Source organism: Malaclemys terrapin, chromosome 2 (assembly GCF_027887155.1).
Source record: "Malaclemys terrapin pileata isolate rMalTer1 chromosome 2, rMalTer1.hap1, whole genome shotgun sequence".
In the NCBI taxonomy this organism is placed as follows: Eukaryota; Metazoa; Chordata; order Testudines; family Emydidae; genus Malaclemys; species Malaclemys terrapin.
The window spans coordinates 238,532,611-238,553,152 of NC_071506.1; the positions used below are offsets into that span (position 1 = coordinate 238,532,611).

The window sequence follows — 20,542 nt, forward strand, 5'->3', positions numbered from 1 at the left end:
AGACAGCAGCCCCCAGGCTCTGCAAACTCAGGCTTCCTCGCCGCTCGCTTCCTCCGAGCCGCAGATTAGACAAAAGGAGTGCATGCTGTCACGGGGGGCATTTTTTGCTCGTGTCGTGTGCATTGTCGAGGCAATGTAGCAGACAGCCAAGTGTAACACAGCTACTAACCCACTAAAGGTATTTCAGTCCATCTATACAGCCCAGAGTTTGAATGCACCTTAGGTTTCCATTTCCTGTACTTCAAAACATGCAGTAAACACAAGTGAAAAGGGAAATTTAAAAGTGGACAAACAGAACCCAAGTGCATGCTCCAGCCCCCCGTTCCTCCTGGGACTGGCTCCTTATTGATCAAGACAATATTTTCTATATTTTAGGAAGAGCAGCCTGCTCTCTGCAACAGCGAATCATTGGAGATCTGACAGTAATGCATTTTTTCCTATTGAAAACAGAAGCTACTGTAATGCTTTCAAATATATGCAAATGATACATGCGGTTAGTGGTTTGGCAAATCTTGATTACAATATAAACTACCCAAGAAAAAGTGCCTTCCTCCTAAATTTGTCTTTAGATTACAATTCCAGTTGATTTTATTTTATTGTCAACATTGTTAATGATAAAAATAGAGTCGTTTTACAGTTATTTTTACTTTCTGGAAGGAGGCAATTAGACGTCTAATCAGGAATACACAAAAATCTCCCATGATTAACTGCAGTATTTTGTTCAAATTGCTGCTATAAAATTCAGAACAATTTGCTTGTAATGATTATGGACTGGGTTTATTTTGGGAGGTGGAATAAAAGTGGATATAGCATAAATTATCCTCTAATTATACACCAGTGTCGCCTCAATTATCCTCTTATCAAAATGGTTGTCTAACTGCCGCATTTAGTTTCAATTCTCTCCTTTTTTTCTATAAAAAGAACTTCATACCTTGTTATTATTAATCCATTTATTATTTGCTAGGGGATTTATATCTGAACATCCAGGTGGTATTACCACTTCTCTTTCAAAGATGGACTGGGGAAAGACATTTAGTTTGAACCAGCACTGTTGTGGATCTATCCTTTTTTTGCTTCCCCTGTTTAAATCTCCTCGCGTCCAGCTAGAGAAAGCATGAACTCCAGAGCCAGACACTACCGAAGAGGACCCAGGTAGAAAAAGAAAGGAGACGTGCAATTGGTTAAACCTAGAGAAAACTGAAAGTTCTGTAGATTGGGAAATGGGATCAATCTTCGGGCTTTGAAAACCACCAGCAGCTGCAATTTGCAAAACAACTTTCAGGACTAAGCCCAGAAACGTATCCAAAACGAAGTACATGTCCTGACACTATTTCCGAGAGCGACATTTCCGGGGGATTTGTTTCGAACCTTTGCAGAATATTTAAAAACGCATCGCTTTTGGAAACATCAAGAGGGATTTAAAAAACAAACAAACAAACCGTTGCTTTGCTTATCAGCACGGTTATTAGCCCTAGGAAAGGGGTGGAAATGGTAGAACGTGATCTCATCATTTGCATATTGCACCGTACATGCAATCGATGGGTTTAAGCTATTTTTTTCTCGGTGCATAGCCCCTAATCTCTCGGCGTTTATAGTGCAATTTGATAATTTGGGGGAATTGGGGGGTGTCTTTTTTTTTAGGGAGGCCGGGATGTTTTCTCCCCCCATCGGTGTTCAACTTCTCGAGCCTCTGGAGTCGGTTCAGTAACTCTGAATGCAGTTGTAAGTGTCTCGCTTTTGCTCTCCTCTTTTAACAGGAGTTCCGCGTTAACACGCGAAAGGGTAATCCGATCCACGCGTTTACAAATCTACAATGAATAAAAATGCTCATAGTAATACAGAGAGGGAGGAAGACAAGGGAAAGAGCGGACTATAACATTCGTGCTCCAGCATCCCTGTTCCTATTGGGACTCTTGATTCATAGGGTGTAGGTAATGTACTCAATAGGAACAGGTACATTTGGCAGTTTTATTGCTTTATACCCTCCAGCTTGTTGTTAACACCAGGAAGGCGTTTTTCTGCAGGTGCGCATACTACCATTTTCTCCACGCTTTTCGGCAACTGCAAAAGCATGCATAACAAAAGATGTCAGACAACGGGCTAAGGAATGTCTTCAGAACGTTGTTTTGAAAGGACTGGCTGCAAACTGTATAGCTCTGGCTTAGAGCCTGCGAAAGGTGGAACGCTTTACATCATGTTTTTTAGTAAAATCTACATGCCACGCTTAAGAAAGAACTAGGCATCCTAGTCCTGAAACAAACAAGCAAAACAAACAAACAAACAAACAAACAAACAAACAAAAGACAGGAATAGCCTAAAGTAACTGCTTCTTCGATAGGCAACATAGGGGTATAGCTGTGTTTCATCTTAAAGCTGGGGCTAAGTGACGGGTGTGCACCTGTATCTAGAACACATAGGGGAATGTGTGTGTGTGTAGATTTTCACTTTAGAATAATAAAATAATATAGGAGTATAAATAACAGTACAAGTATAAAGTATATATACTTTTATGTATTAGTGATTTATTATTGCTCAAGGTGTGTGTGTGTGTATACGCACACACACATTCTCAAGGTGTATATCTAGATCTAGATGTAGATGTCCCTTGAGCAATTTACAGGGTAAGGACTGGCATTTTCTATAGGAGGGTTGAATACATCAAGCCGTATACTGGTAATTTCCCCCCAATTTAATTAGGCAAATGTGTCAGTATGCAGCGGGCGCTTTTCAGGGTTGATTGGCTGATGTTAATAACTCTTGACTAAAAGGAGCGATGGTGGTTGTAAATATTGATTGTTTTCTTTTTGTCCTCGAGTTCGGGGGGACCACACCTTTAGGGAGTGGAAAGTGCTGAGTTGGGTTGTTGTAATGCCGCACAAAAAGTTTTTTTGTTTTTTCTTTGCTGAACTCTGGTTTCATCGCCGGCAGGAGCTAGGCTGCGCCTCTCTCGCCCCATTGTTCCTGCGGCCCCCACTGCTTTAGGGTGTCCTCTCCCCCGCAGAGAAGGGAGGGCGATGCCTGCCCGGGAAGAGACCTCTATTATTCGGGGGGGGGGGGGGAGAGAGAAACAATTTGGAGAAGATTGGAGGCCGAAGCCTTTCTTTGGGGGTTGGAGAGGAGGCAGGTGTAGATGATATTGCTTCTCAAAGGGAAAGGCAGGATTTGAGGCCTAAGCTTTTTGGGAGGTGGGAAAGAAAGAAAGAAAGAAAGAAAGAAAGAAAGAAAGAAAGAAAGAAAGAAAATTTCTGAATAGGGCTCTCACACTAATTTCTGTCTCTAACAAGAGTCTTGAACGCAGAATCTGTCTATCTATCTATCATCTTGGTGTGTGTGCCCTTCAATGTGTTGTATGAAGCTCTAGTAAAGCAGGGAAGGGGATGGTTGCCAAGTTGGGCTCAGTTACCAGGTTGATTCTAAATAAATTAGACCTGTATAAATAGCCTTTGAATTCACAGAAATAACTCGGTATTAATTTACCTGGTCACTAAAGAATCAGATGGTATGGGAAAAGCCTTCATTTCTTTCTAGTGTGGACTTCAAGTGTTTGAAAAGATATCAAAAATCAATAAGCAAATCGTGAATCCGCACAGAGAAATAAATCCCTTGCTCCCAAAGCTGAAGCAAAGACAATGTTGCTCTCCTTTCCAGACACTCTCGGGACTGAGGTTTGCAAAGTTAGTTTTGATGGGTTGTGAGAGGGTCTAGTCTCAGTAGAAAAGCTCCTCGTACATTTCAGTCCCTGGTGGAACTGTTCAAGATTCCGAATTTTTTTTTTCAGTAGACAACAACTGGGTTCTCTGAGATTTAGGCAAAAGCTAAAGAGTCATTTTAAAATATCATCTGTTAACAAATATTTCCCAAAAATGAAAAGCAGCAGTTAATCATTAATGATCTTTCTTCTAATTGTTTGGTTTTTGGACATTTATTTTGACTGCCAAATTCGAGCTCCCGAAGCAAGGTGGAAAGACCAGTGCCAGAAAATGTTTATTCACTGCCACAAACCCCAAACTACAACCATTTCAAACTTTTAACCGGCCTTTAGTCAATTATAGGCCAATGTTGATTTCATTGCCGCTTTACCGAAACACAATGACTTTCATATTATAGAAATAAAATACATTAGGCATGTGTGATGCCACTGTATTTGAAACATTAAGCCTGGCAAATTGGCATTTTAAAGAGAGATGGGTTGTTGTTGTTTTCAAAGCGGGTACTGGCAGCCAGATGGAAAAAAACCTCAAAGCTATCTAGAAAACTCCACGATGGAATTTAGGCCTTAAGAAATACAAAATAATTAATAGGAGAGAAATGGATGATGTACATTCATTCTTACACATATGCAAACACACACACTATCCTCATCTGCATATGCATGTATGAATATACCGAGTATACTTCTATTGATAGTTTTTTAAAAGAAAACGTAAAGCATGCAATACTAACAAAGCCACCTCTCTCTCATTTTTATTGTTACGTCTATAAAGTCATGTTTCTTTGCCACAAAAGCTACATGTAAAACAACGGACACAACCATTTGAAGGAATTGACAACAACAGGAAACAGGAATCTATTTTTAGGGTATAATACGGAGTTATATAATCAGTCAGAGTCTTCCTAAATGCCTCCGAGCAGCTTCTGTTTCATTCATTCATTCATTCATTCATTCAACAACACCAAAGAAAAACAAAACACCACATTTGTATTTCTTATTCTTTTTCTTTACACTACGTCTTATTCTGACAATATAGGGATGGACTTTTGAGATGTATTCCCTACTATATCAGGGATCTAAATCCCAGAAGCTTTTTGTTTGTTTGTTGTTTGTTTGTTTGTTTGTGGTTTTGAAATCGAATCTTTAATTAATTGAAACTCCGAAGCATGTAAATACATGCGCTAACTGAATGATCGTTTTAGACAGTATTATTGTAAAAAGGGCTCAAAGCAGTTTTCTTCGCATTTTGGACATCGGAGCACACCCCCACAGGCCAACACGCGAGCTGGTAAACCCACATCAACACATACAAACATGGACACCTTTGAGCTAGGGAATTATTTACCCAAGAATTGTTGGAAAAGTCAGATAGGAGCTAATTTCACAGTGCTATTATCATGTGTATTTTCTAGTTATCGGAACAATGCATCTAGTTACTTAGTTTTTGAGGGGGGAAAAGGCCGGTATTACTGTATGATTTCTTTATGGAGCTGTTGGTGATATAGAAAAAACAGGAGTTTAAAAAGGGAGGTTATTCATTTAAGCCGGGGAAAAAGCATGTGAGAGAGAGGAAAATACTGCTCCTGGAGATAAGCTGGGAAAGATATATTAAAATAACCCTGCTATATGTACACAGCATCTATCTATCTATCTATCTATCTATCTATCTATCTATCTATGGTTAATTGTGTATTGCCTTTATTGACAGTAAATTCTCGACTAACTGAATACACGAATTATGCATGTGCATTCTGAAATGCTTATAAATGTACAGCCCGGTCTGAAGGCGACTGGTTCACATGGGAGGCATGTTTCCTACATACTTTACTTTTGACATTGTTCACAAGCGTTAATTGCCCGGGAATGACGGTTCCACGACAAATAAGCAAAAATATGTCTGATTAAAACCGTCCTTCCTTGGCAGTTCGACTCTGCCTTCATTTATTTACTGCTCCCAGAGAGCAGAGAAAGGCTAAACAAAATCTCTCTCCCTACATCTGCTGATCACATTTCTCTTTTCAGGCTCATACGCCTGTTTACCCCAAAACACATTACTGGTCTCTTCTGCCAGGATGTCATATTGCCATCGCCTTAATAGCAACTGAGTGGGAAGCAAAGGATCCCACAAAAAGAGGTCACCTCCTCAATATGAAAGCAAGCTATTTTAAGGAGAAGCTGGGGAGTTAAACGCTGCCAGTCCAAGAGTAAGAGCGGCGTGGAGGTTTTTCCGGATTTCAACCCACTAGCATCATAACAGACAGGCAGGCGTCGATGGCTTTCCATACCGCTAGTGTGAAGGAAGTGGCAAGGGGAGGGAAAAAACCCTCCGAGCCTGCAGATGGATCACACACGCAGCTTTCTGTATTGTAACGTGGGTCAAAATAATAGAATTCAGAAGGGAAAGATCCGCAGAGAGCCAGCCACTGTCTCTTGTACAGATTTGTAGCGAAGCCTGCGCTGTAATTAAAACCTTACAGCCAGATTAATTCAATGTGTTGCTCTGCAGCGGTTTTTTTTTAATAGTCAAAATCCGCTTTACAATTGAATTAGGTTTAAAGACTATTTCTGCGAGGCTCTCCGCATTTGCCAGGGGATGGGAGATAATGTTATTGCCTAGCACATTCTGTCTTCTCCAAAGGTACCAGATCCAGGAGTCGACTTGGCTGGGGAACCTGATCGGTGCGGGACCCATAGAATGCTTTGAGTAGGGAGCTAAGCATGGTGGTTTTGGCAGTGAGGGGTAGCTTCTTATTAATATATATCTGCCATGTATACAGCCATGATACGAGTATTGAGCAAAACACACCAACACGAGTCATCGTGTTCAGTTCTCTCTCTCTCTCTCTCTCTCTCTCTCTCTCTCTCTCACACACACACACACACACACACACACACACACACACACACTTACACTTCTGTCCCCAGATTCACGAGGGGAAATTCTCCAGTCTATCTCGAAACAATTTCAGATTGAATGCTCTCCCGAGTGTCAATGATCGGTGCCCTCTCTCTCTATTAGCAGTTGGGTGACAGACAAGAGAAACTTGTGGTTCTTTTTTCCCCCTACTCTCCTCCTCTCCTCTCCCCTTTTTTTTTTTTTTTTTTTTTTTTTGAAAACCTTCCAAAAATTAAGGGTAATATTTCAAGATCTCTGTCAAGATGTCTCCAAAGCTTTTTTACTTGGCACGCCCCCCTAGTGCTCTGGTGGTGCTGAAATAAATGTTTTATTATACAGGGGAAAAAAAACCCTCTGAAAAACACACTTCAAACTTTCAAACTCCGAAGTGCCCGACTTGGAAAAGCTCAGAACCTAATATAAACTCTAGGCTCTTTTAAGTCAGCCACAGGCTACAATTTCTTCTGCGGTACCAGCCAGTCTACCCCCAAACCAAACTTAGCGCTCAGGGTTTCAAGAATTCTTATACCTTCCTCTGATCGAGTTGCAGCTATTTCGTCAATGTTTAGACGCTTAGCTGAACGTGTCTCTTAAAAACATAGGGCTTCTAGTAAAATTCACGATTAGTGTGTCACTTCAGCACCGTTTGAAAAATCGCCAACTCCTTGGCAAGTGAAAACAGACGCTTTAATTGCAGCAAATTATCGCGAGGTCCTCTTTTCATTCTGTTTCGCCCCAGTTTATTTTTAGTGCGCTTCAAATGCCTACACATTTCCCTTGTTGGGATCAGTGCAATTATTTACTCTACCTTTAGGGATGCTTTTACCCACCACTGAATGGCAATGTAGTAAACACTGAAAAAAGTCAATCCAGTTATTGAGGTTTATTTAATATTAAGGGAGGTAAACATCGTGGTTTTACTTTGTCTTCAGGCCGTCCTCATTATCTGGAATAGATTGCAATGAGCTGTTCCCATTTTTCCTTTCAATATTGTTGCTTCTTTTTCAGGATCTCGATAGAGAGTAAAAAACAACGCTTAAAATAAAACTGGAACAGGTATCCCAGAGGGATTCATTATCTAAAAACTCCCTGGAGAAAAATCTAAGCAGAAACCAGTGTCTGGGACTTAAAAAAAAGTAACAGCCTCTTTAGCAACCGTCTCCTCCAAATTCCTCATGGTCCGATCATCTAGAGCAAAAAGCTCTTGACAAAATGTCACTAATTCACTTTCACTGGGGTATTGAATTCGCCTGCCTGATTAATTGCTCTCACATACAACATTGAGATTTAATTTCCTGTGAATGAAGATCGTCACCTTTCCCAATCTGGATGGTCCCCTGAATCATCACCCCACGACAAAGAGCATTGTGCATTGAACAAATGCAATAAGAAAGGGACGGAGGGAAGGGGTTAGGGATAGGCCAGGTATCTGGAGCACTAAAGGAGGGAGGTATCCAAGGATTCTGACAGACGGATCTGAAACATATCAGATCTGGATTAATTTGCCTGCTTTGTGAATTGTCTGCATTTGAGAAACCAGCCCTCCTCCACTCTGCCCCTGGCAGGTTTTGTTACGAGCGCCTTTATAAATGTTGGATCCCCCTCTCCTTCCTTAAAGATCCGTTCCGTTTCTTTTTCTCACCATTGGAATATTTCCACTCTCTGTGAAATAAAACAAAAAAGCCCAGAAGAAGTAGAAACGTTTGGGGTTTGTTTTTTTTAACGAAAACATAAGTAACCTAAATTTCGTATCGTGGATGTAAATTTCATGCTAGGATATATTTTGCATAACATGTCATCTCTCCGAGCCGGAAGACATTTAATTAAAGCCATACTCCGAGAAGTACAGTTAAAAGCGAAGTCATATCACCACATAACCTCATTCACATTCAGGATTCAGGACAGAATTCACATTGTTTTAGTGTAGTGTATCGCCTTCCTGACATACCTCTCCGAGGCCTGGAAACACAAGAAACAACACAAAGGATATGGGGGGGGGGGAGAGGGCGAAATGGTGCCGGAAGCGCTAATAAATGGGGTTCATTTATTTTGCCTAAATACCATTGCTCTCTGGTTCATGATTCAGAATTTCCGATCAAAATAATTTAGAGGAATACAAATAAGATAACGCTTGCTATAGGATGGAGGTCAGTTTAAATCTCTGGGACAGCTGTATGATGTTATCACTTCACTCCGATGTGCTGATGTATTCTTAATATTGTTTTGGAACACATACATCATCGGGTCTAGGGTATTTGGCACATTTCAGGGGGAAGCGGTTTGCTCTTGGGCCATTTCTGAAATGTCCTGCAGTTCACACGAAAAAAGGGCAGGAATGCACTTGGGTTTTTTTCATCATCTAGAACCTGCCACTAGCCCAATGTTCTTCCTGTGCATGTGCACAAGCGGCTAGGGACCGGGTTCTTAGAAAAGCAGACACAAAAATCCAAATAGCCTGTCTGTTCATTTAAACGTCAGACTTTTGGAAATGATTGTATTACAGACGGCTGATCAGTATGTGTATGAAAAGAGCCAGCACCACCAGTACCGTCATGGGTCTATGAGCTTTTATTCCCAGAAGAGTTTTGCACCGCAGATAAATTTCCTATTGAAGTTTTTACCTTCTCTTCCCTCAGTATTTTGACTAATACAATGTCATAATACTGGTTTAGCCCCAAAAGAAAGGGGAGAAATACTCACATCCCAAAACGTATGCATTTGATAAAGAACTCTCAGCAGAACACCAAGGCGGGTCTGCTTGGAAAGGAGTATTCTTCACTAGTATTTTTTAAAGTAAAACCACAAGATAATCTCGTAAATTCCAAATGGAAACAGGAGCGTTACTGCAAGGTTTGCTTGCTGGTGATCTTGTATAATATTTACACAGGCAGGGATATTTAATCATAAAGCCCCCACTCCCATCTTTCTTCCGTTCAAGTTAATAGAAAAACTCCACGGAATGTGTGGGAATAGGATCGGGCCCTAGGTACTAATTCTGTCTACAGCAAATTTTGTTTCACAGGCTGCTAGATCTTTCTCCTTTCTGTGTGTGCTTTTGTAACTGGTGCTCCTAGTACGGTCTGATATCTTTAAAAATGACTGTCTATGCCCCAATAACGTGTAATTAAGATATTTTAGATTTTTTTTTTCGTTAAAGTGGCATCAAGACATTATAAAGGCGTGAAAAGAAAACAGCAGCAGTCCTACCTCACGGTTGTGACTGTTTCATTTCACAGGAGATACAATTCAGCGGTCAAATCAAATCAGAAAGGCTCTGCTTAGTCTCCATGTAGCGGTAATTAAAAATATTAATTGGCTGCGTCGACTGCTCAAGAAGACAAGTGTTGGTAAAAAAGCATCATTAATCCTCCAGTCATTAACATGCAGTAGTGGAAGCTGGGCTGCTAGGACGTTCAAAGGAGCAATTTGTTTAGTGTTTCCCAAGATCTAAGAAATGATTTTAAAAAATCTTTTCCATTACTTAAAAAAAATACATTAACTTTTATGTGGCACTAAGCAATAGTCGGCTAAAGCGTTTTAAATGACCTAAGTGCAGTTTTAGAGGACATAGTAACCCCCCTAGACTATATGAAAGCCACAGCTCTCATTAATGTTGCCATCAGCAAACGCTGCAGAGACGTGTCACTTCAGCTCTTGCTGGTGTGTCCTAAGGGCCTTGTCCCTCCTCATCTCTGATTTCAGGAAGGTCCTGTTAGACTGGCCCGCAAACAGCTCTTCACAAGTTTTCAAGGCATTGATCACTGGGCCTGATTCTCCCCTTAGCTGGACTCACCCGCTGCAATCAATGGTGTTACACTGGTGTGTGCGTGGAAGTGGAAGAAAATCCGCCCCATAATAGGAAACCCGATTCTGCACTTCTTACATGCCCAGTGAAGCCACTGACGAGCTTCATCGGGCTGATGAAGAGAGCGCAGGATCGGGCCCGGAGTGGACTGGCGAGGAAACTTCTGCAACTGTCGAACCAAGTTTGCCAAACGCAAAAGCATGTTCGGGCAGATCAACTGATCTCTGCCCCTTAAAGCTACGGAGATAAGAGCCCAAGAGCAAAGAGGAGATCTGCGAAAACGTCACGTCTAAACGGATAAAGGGAGGGACCTTGCTGCTTGGTGCAGTTAGACTCTCATTTAATTCACCGACAGAAAACTTGCTGTTATTTACGTCGTTTGGTCTGACAGAAACCTGAAGAAGGCAGAGCCGACCTGGCCACCCGTCCTGAAATTTAGTCAGTGCAAGGGACCAGGCTGCTTCACCCACCCTGCCCCCAGGCTGAGCACAGCTCCAGTGCCTCCAGTCAAACCGGATCAGTTAGACTGAGACAGGTGATAGCTCGCACAGTCCTACCTCTCCTGGGAGGGTGTAGGCCGCATAGGTCCCCGCTCCTGGTGGCTGGCCCTGGGACTGTCCTTCCGTTTTATGACAGCCGCAATGAAAGGAGGAAACCTGAAGAAGAGACAATAGAACTCACGGGTGGAGCTGGGATTGCAAGCGAGGAGGGAGTGTGAGCCCCAGGCCCTGCCGCAGCCAGCTCTGCAAAGGGAACCTTCCGAAGTGCGCTTTGAGGGGACTTGCCAAATATCTGCTTGCCCCTCCATGTGCTATTAGTATTGCCTCCACCTTCCCGCATTTCAGATCTCGCTTGCTCTCCCCTCCCCCTTACCTACACATGGTTTATTAACAGATCCCCTCAAAGACAGGCTCCAAAGCCACATTTTCATGAGTGGATTTTTGAGCTGGTTGATCAGTTGCCCCTTCAGAACCACCGCCTGCCATTGCCTGGTGTCAGTGGCCCCTCAGAGAGTGAGGCCGCCATCGGGGATTATTGATAGGCCTCATCTAGGCATTATTACAGCTCTGCTACCCCTGAACTCTCAGAGCCACGGCAGTTTATCGTGTGACTTCAACTATTGGGCATGCGCGCTGAGGCCCAGCAAGAAACAGCCTTGGTCCGTTTTTGTTGAAAAAAGTGACTGAGCATGCTCAGTAACGGATTTTTCATATAATCTAGGATATCCCCACCTACACCCCCCCCCCCCAGTAATCCACCCGTTGGACTAATGGGCTGCAGTATCTCAGCTGACAAATAACATCTTGTTATCTAAAGAGAGAAGCGAGAAGAAGGTAAAACATCATATGAAACCATCACTCTCTTGTTGGCCCCCTCATTTCAGTTATTGCCATTCACGAATTAAAACACGTGTTTAAGGAGCTGTCTAAATACCCACACACTCTTCTCCAACCTATAAGGCGTGAGCATCGCGATTTCTCTCCATTCTGCAAACTAGCTTTAAACGTTCCCCGGTTAAAGAAGCAGGCGCCCCGTCCTGAGGGCCACCGCTAGTTGTAGGGCAAGAATTCCCCCCGTTTACTGCAATATTTAGGCATAAGGGAGTTGTCTGCGGCTTGGGCTTTTGCCTTAATCTCCATGGCCATTGTCAAACGAAGATGCTCCTTTAACCTAATACCGTGAACATTTTGAAAGCCTGTTCTGCAAATGGTGGGTGTTGTGCATCACAGTCACGTACGCGCACACAACTACTTAATTGGGAAAGATTCACTCACCTAGAATCTTACTGTAGCTCCATTTGTTATAACCTCAGCCTACGAAGTATCAATCCCGAACTGCCGCCATCTATTTATAATTTAGCACCACTAACCAAGGACCCCATTATGGGGAGTTTTGCTTAAGGACGCAGGATCGGGCCCTAGATTTCTGACACGCAATATTACTGGTTTACTATAAAATCCCCATGCCACCTGAGCTCAAATATTAAAATTCCTTGTAGTTATACTTTCCTTAAAGGGTTTTTATGAGCTGGGGGCCATGCAACTCTACATAAATGTAAGTGGTAATATGCAAAGTCTTTATATACCACTTACTTTATTTCAATAATCATTTATTTTGCATTTAAGTATCATGAACTTACCTGAAAGGTTAGTGTGGTTTTATTTTCATAACAAGGGACTTTTCCTACATTAAAAAAAAGTATTAATCAGTAGAAAGTAAGATATGGGGTTTTGATGCTCTGATGTGACATTAATAATTGTTGCATCATGTAACTTTCTACATCTTGGTTTTAATTTGCAGTGAACCAAACAGAGATATTTGCAATTTTTTAAATAAGCACTCTATGTAATAAATGGGAACATTGTGCATGAATGCTGTTTCTTCCCCTTTTCTTTAGAAGACATTATTAGCTCTGACAGCATGCAGCTCAGGTTTGGAGGAGAGGATTTTGTAAAGGGATGACAGACAGGAAGGGCAGCAATCATGGGCTTCTTGGGCTAAAGCTTTTTTTCTTTTTTATCAGAATGTTCTGTTCGATGCCATTTATCCTTGATGATAGAAAATTGCTCTGTTGCCAGGACGCTGCTGCTGAAATAGAGGGCAGGAGCCACATTTCCATTTTGCAGCTTGAAAGCTATTCAAATGAATGTGTAGAAAGGGGGGGAAATCTAGAGATAAACAAATGAGAATAAATCGAGTTCCCCTTTTCTTTCTTTTCCTCCCTCTTTTTTTGAGGGGATGGGGAAGCTCTTCATTTCTTACATACATTTTTTTGTTCATCAGCAGTTGGAATACCTGTGAAGTGTTGTAAATCAAGGGGCATTTATTCTGGTGCTGCTAACGCTACTGAACATGTAAACATATTAAAGAAACTTATGTATCTGTGTGTGTATACACACCCACCCACAGTTTTATGTGTAGGTCTATAGCTTTAGAGAGAGAGAGAGAGAGAGAGAGAGAGAGAGAGAGAGAGAGAGAGCTGCAAAAATGATCTTTCAACAGTCTTTCAATAAGTATGATTATCTACCAATGCTTTTAAGTGTTGACTATTATGGAAACATATGTCATTCTAAGACTATTAAAACAGAAATATTTAAATCGGAGTATTTACACTTCTTATCCACTTGCTTATTTTTCATCCTCTATTTTCACTTCATGTAACACATTGGCAATCAGAAAAGATCTAAAACATAACCAAACAGCTATGTACTAGTGCACATGACTAATGTTCAATATTTAGCCCAACGAGGTTTGTTTATTTATAATTTAAAAGCTATAAAAAGTCAAAATAAATCGGGCCCAATATTTATAAACCAGATTTATTAAAATGATAAATAATTCTGTTCTTCCTTGATGTTTATCCAACTTTCAGATCAGCTGAATAGTTTAAAAACCGGAGGAGAGGTTTTTTAAACAATTTCAATTTCTTGTTTCTTCTACAGGCTGCTGCTGTATCAGGCTAGAAACGTTGGCCATACCTTGACTGAAGCTGTAAAAACTCCCAAAGCGCCCTTTTACCACAAAATAACTTTTAAAGAATTCTAACTGCACTGGTCTGTGCAAAGTCTGGTGCCAGTGAGTCATGGGGTTTTGCAGATTATGCAGCGTCCTCTTAAACACAGAATTTTAAGTGACCATAATGTATATGGTGACATACTAAATTTGATCCGCTGGGATTTTTTCACTATGTCATTTCAACCGAGTTTTGCCTCCTATTAATCTATAATTAGCATGTTGGCTTCAAGTATAATGTATTCCAAAGTGGCACCTTGTTAGATGTGGTTCTCGTCTGCAATGAAGAAAACCTGAAGAAGAAGAAGAAAGAACTATGAGTGAGAGACATTGATTTATTGGCCTTCGCCAATAGCTTCTCCATGAGTGTCCAATTCAGCCAAGCACAAGACTTCATTATTGATTTTTAAATCTCTCTTTAGCTGAAAGTATCACACTGCAGATAATATTGAAGTATAATCACTGCTGCTATTAGATTATACTAAATACACAAATCCAAGGGCTCAAGAGTGTTAATTTTTCTAAATGATTAAGATGATGTTTCTTGCAGAATTACCTGTTGGGGATATGCCTGTGTCCCTGAGCATACACAACACAGCTTTCCCCAACAGGCAATTTTGGATATGGTAATGTAAATACATTGTACATATATAATAATTACATATTAATAAAAAGCAACAGAGGGTCCTGTGGCACCTTTGAGACTAACAGAAGTACTGGGAGCATAAGCTTTCGTGGGTCAGAACCTCACTTCTTCAGATGCAAGTCTCTTGCATCTGAAGAAGTGAGGTTCTGACCCACGAAAGCTTATGCTCCCAGTACTTCTGTTAGTCTCAAAGGTGCCACAGGACCCTCTGTTGCGTTTTACAGATTCCGACTAACACGGCTACCCCTCTGATACTACATATTAATAGTTTGCACTCTACAAAGCATTTGTTATTGTAGTCCAAGACTTTTAGTGCTTGCAAATGGGACATCCTAACAAAACAAACAAACTAAAAAACCGCCATCTATCTGGCTTAACACACACCTAGCTGGCTCAAGGTTGCACTCTAATTTAATATGGTCTCTGGGGATATTGTCATGAAAAGTATATGCATATATACACAGTTTCTACTGGATTGGACACTCATGGAAAAGCTGTTGGCGAAGGCCAATAAATCTCTGTCTCTCTCTCTCTCTCGTTCTTTTTCTTCAGATTTTCTTTAGCTGCGGAGGAGAATCACAACTAACAAGTTGCCACTTTGGAATGAACATTGTAACCCCAAAGTGCAGTACATGTTCAGTGTATGTATTTCCCAGGCTGTCTTAATGGAGCATTAAGTTGTGTTCACACATTGCGAGTCTCTTTTCCTCTCACGGGCTGTGTTTGCTTCCCTACGCTGACAGGATACCTCCTGGCTAGTTTGGCCTTCCAATAAAAGAATGTGAGCGTAGATAGTTTGATTTGCTGCTGCAGGGGAAGGGACGGTCTGCCCTGTGGGGAGCAAAATGCTTTCTTTGCAAACGTTGAACTACGTCCATCAGGATAAGGGGTCTGATCTTGCAACTCTTGCTCAAGGGAGTAGATCTTGCCCTCAAGAGGAATCACAAGGAAGTCAACGGGCTAGTCCCCTGGTAAAGATTTGCAGGATAGAGCCCTGAATTTATTCTTGTAGAAAAGTTACTCTCTGGAGGTATTGAAATTAACCGTCTCCCGGTCTGTATGCAATAGCTTAGAGACCAGGATTAATTGACTGTTCCCGAGGCACGCATTTTTGTAGTGTTGTTACATTAGCCTTATAATGTAACAACATTATAATACAGCCAGCGACCCATCAGGGCTGTTAAAAGTCAGGAAAGTGATTGAAACACTCAGAGGAAGAGAAATCGCTTCAGTTTTCAATATAAATGAGCTCTTTAGATACTTTTTGGTGTGCAAAGAACCATCAGCCGATACAATTGTATACAATTCCCTACCCATTTAAAGCGAGAGTTTAGCTGCTTGACTCTGTGTGTGTGTGTGTAAGGGACCCAGTTCTGTGTATCAGAACCACCACACTCGCCTGCATCATTTCCGCTGCTGCGGTTCCGCTGCACTGGGGTGGCTCTCCTGTAGGTAATGGAGTTAAAATACTAAACGTTGGAGGAGGGACAGCTTTCCCGTCCCCAGCTGGGGGTGTACAATATGCACTAATAACAGAGGCGAGTTTGATCGCAGTCCCGCGATTTCTAGACAATCTGCCGGGCTTTTATTCTCAGGGTTGGCTTTAAAAAGATGGAGTCGTACAAGCCCATTCGGGGTTCGCGGCGCCCGAGAATGTGACACCCAGAGCGAATGTAAAAGCGAAACATTGTGAATCTTTAACAGGATGGGGGGGGGGGGGGGAGAAGGAGGGGGAGTCAGATTACCACTAAAATGCCCCGGGAAGGTGCTTTAGTGTGAAAACCTGCTGCGAGTTCCCTTGCCCTTGCATCGCTGAACAGCAACAGCAGCTGTGTGTGTCTGTGTCAGAATAAAGTCATTATCGAAACGATCATGTTAATAGTGTTTTCTCACACACACACAAACACACACACTTAGTTCTGATGGACCTTGGAATCTACCGCCTGTGCCGACCTGCACCAGCCCTACTACCTAATCTCAGCCCACTGGGATATTTACTGGGATATTTTCACACGAAGGGCCAGATCCAAAGTCCATTGAGGTCGGTGGCAAGATTCCCATTGAGTTCAGTGAGGTTTGGATCTGCCCCATGCCAGGGTGGTATTAGCATGATGCATAAGAAAAGGAAACGACTCAATATGGGTACGGGTTTAAAAAACTACTCGATAGGAAAATGCTTGTCAGCATTTACTGGTGTCCTCTAATTAAACACTCGCTGGGTTCCATTTCCCCCGGTATCTCTATGCTGCCTCCGTCCTTATTTGCCACCCCCTCGCCAGAGTGTGGTGATGTGCGATGCAAAGTGTAAAGAATTGCATTCATCCCGCTTTGATCTCTAAAGGGGGATCACAGCAGAAGTCAGGTCATCACACAGACAGGCACTGCTGTGGGAATGAGCTTTTTGCAGGATATCTCCCTTGGCTTCAGGGCTTCCATTGCCAGGTGGCAAACCGCAGACGTGTCAATATAAAGGAATAAATTGTGATTTGCGGGTAGAGATTAAAGCTACTTCAATCCAAGCACTTGCTATTATGCGGTAGATTCACAGCCCGGTGTCTGTGCTTCCCACCCCTAGCCATCCGAAAGGTATTAACTTTGTTGGACTTTAGAAAATATAAGATGATGCATGCAAGCTTAAAGGCCCGCAAAGTAACAGCATCATTGTTTAAACCCCACTTTGGTTTTGGAGGAGGGGTTGGGGTGAGAGTCTAGGGTTGATTATGACCAGTTTACTTATTTGTAAAGAAGGACAATCTTGGTGCTAACATCAATTAATTAAAATAAGTTAACTAACTTTTTTAAAGCACCTTTTCCGCTAGGCTAGACAGGGTCCTAGAGCAGCGTGTGTGCGCAATAGTACCCAATCTTTTGAGAGTACTAGCGAGACAAAGATTAGAAGACCTGAGTAAGTTTCGAAAGACCAGATTGAATTTTTGACTAAGAAATATTGAAAGAAGAGGTGACAAAAGCCACGAAAACTGCCTGCAAATAGAGTCTAAAACAACAAAACATAGCATTGTCAATACTGCATTTATAATATGAAAAATGAAATGTGTTATAAACTAAGGAGAAACATTTATGCAGACATCCACCCTTTGTCTTGCACATTTCTTCCTTGGTATTTGATATATTGCACACCACCATGCCCAGCCCACTGCTCCCCCCCTCTATCTATCTATCTATCTATCTATCTATCTATCTATCTATCTATCTATCTATCTATCTATCTATCTATCTATCTAACAAGTGGAGCTGATATAATTAAGGTTGCCTGACACTTCCCATTGTAAAATCCTATTTTCAGTTTTTTATAGTGCCAAACTTTAACCATTCAGGCTGAATATTTTCATGTCCCATGGAAAAAAATAGTATGTGATCATATAATTAAAGTCTATAATCCATTCGAACAAGGGAAATGAATTAAGGTTACACAGGCAACCTTAATTCTGGCTAGGGCAGTCAAGCAATTCAAAATTAATTGCAATTAATTGGGAGGTTAAAAAAATTAACTGTGATTAATCACGTGATTATCATGCTGTTAATAACAGAATACCGTTTATTTAAATATTTTTGGATGTTTTCTACATTTTCAAATATATTTATTTCAATTACAATACAGAATACAGAGTGTACAGTCTCACTCTATATTTATTTTTGATTACAAATATTTTAACTGTAAAAAACAAAATAGTATTTTTCAATTCACCTCATACAAGTACCGTAGTGCAATCTTTTTACCATGAAAGTTTAACTTACAAATGTAGAATTATGTACAAAAAAACCTGCATTCAAAAATAAAATAATGTAAAACTTTAGAGCCTACAAGTCCACTCAGTCCTACTTCTTGTTCTGCCAATCGCTCAGACAAACAAGTTTGTTTACATTTGCAAGAGATAATTCTGCCCACTTCTTGTTTACAGTGTCACCTGAAAGTGAGAACAGGCATTCACATGGCACTGTTGTAGCTGGTGTAGCAAGATATTTACATGCTAGATGCACTAAAGATTCATATGTCCATTCGTGCTTCAATCACCATTCCAGAGGACATGTCCATGGTGATGATGGGTTCTGCTCGATAATGATCCAAAGCAGTGTAGATTGACGCATGTTCATTTTCATCATGTGAGGCCATGTCTACACTTACCAGGGATCGATGCTGTTGTGATCGATGCAGTGGGGGTCGATTTAGTGGGTCTAGTGAAGATCTGATAAATTGATCACATAGCGCTCGACTCTGATACTCCACCGGAACGAGAGGAATAAGGTAAGTCAACGGGAGGGCGTCTCCCATTGATGCAGCATGGTGTAGAGACCGCAGGAAATTGACATAACCTACGTTGATTCCAGCTATGTTATTCGTGTAGCTGGAGTAGCATAACTTAGGTAGACTTACCCCATTAGTGTAGACAAGGCCTGAGTCAGACACCACCAGCAGAAGGTTGATTTTCTTTTTTGATGGTTTGGATTCTGTAGTTTCCACATTGGAGTGTTGCTCTTTTAAGACTTCTGAAAGCATGTTCCACACCTCGTCCTTCTCAAATTTTGAAAGGCACTTCAGATTCTTAAACCTCGGGTCAAGTGCTGTAGCTATCTTCAGAAATCTCATATTGTACCTTCTTTGTGTTTTGTCAAATCTGCAGTAAAAGTGTTCTTAAAACGAACAACATGTGCTGGGTCATCATCTGAGACTGCTATAACATGAAATATATGGCAGAATGTGGGTAAAACAGAGCAGGAGACACAATTCTTCCCCAAAGAGTTGAGTCACAAATTTAATTAAGGCAGTATTTTTTTAATGAGTGTCATCAGCATGGAAGTATGTCCTCTGGAATGGTGGTCAAAGCATGAAGGGGCATATGAATGTTTAGCATATCTGGCACATAAATACCTTGTAAGGCTGGTTATAAAAGTGACATTCAAATGCTTGTTCTCACTTTCAGGTGACATTGTAAATAAGAAGCGGGCACTATTATCTCCCATAAATGTAAGCAATTGGCTGAACAAGAAGTAGGACTGAGTGGACTTGTAGGCGCTAAAGTTTTACATTGTTTTGTTTTTGAGTGCAGTTATGTAAAAAAAATCTACTTTTGTAAATTGCATGTTCACATAAAGAGATTGCACTACTCTACTTGTATGAGGTGAATTGAAAAATACTATTTCTTTTATTTATCATATTTACAGTGCAAATATTTGTAATAAATAATAATAATGTAAAGCAAGCACTGTACACTGTGTATTCTGTGTTGTAATTGAATCAATATATTTGAAAATGTAGAAAAACATTCAAAAATATTTAATAAATTTCAATTGGTATTCTATTGTTTAAGAGTGCGATTAATTAACTATGATTAATCATGATTCATTTATTTAATCTCAATTACTTTTTTTGAGTTAATCGCCTGAGTTAACTGTGATTAATCAACAGCCCTAATTCTGGCATTTCCTAACTTTTGGATGCTTGACTTTGCAACCTTAGCATTATTTTAATGTCATTTGTGTGTGTGTAATCTATATATAAATTGAACCAAAATGAATATGTCTGGAACCTTGTCTCTAAATCTCTTTGAATTTGAGGTTGTTGATGGATTGGATTTGAGACTCAAGAACAGATCTGTTCCTACAGTTTGGGTTCTAGGTCTGACTTAAATCATGTTTCGTGACTCTGGTTCAAATGTAGCAGAAGTCTCATGGCAATAGCTCATGAAATCTAATTGTTATGAATTTGGACACAGCTTGGAACCTGGCCTAAACTGGATCCACTTGTGAATCAAAACATCACCTCCTCAGCTACCACTATTTAAGAGATCACATATCTAAGTGTTTAAAATGTGAATATTTATCTATCTGTCCTTAGCTCTTCATTACTGATACCTCAAAATGCTTAGGTTTTATTAACAGTAGCATTCCTTAGAATACATCCTATAGCAGCAACCTTAACTGAGTCAACTTTTTTTTAATAACTATGTAGAA

The 20,542-nt window shown here is 40.8% G+C and overlaps 1 long non-coding RNA gene across 1 annotated transcript in view; it reads left to right on the forward strand.

Annotated features, from left to right (window-relative positions):
- Nucleotides 1–20,542, forward strand: part of LOC128833002 (uncharacterized) — a 57,769-nt gene that overhangs the window by 5,997 nt on the left and 31,230 nt on the right. The gene's annotated exons all lie outside the window — the stretch shown is intronic.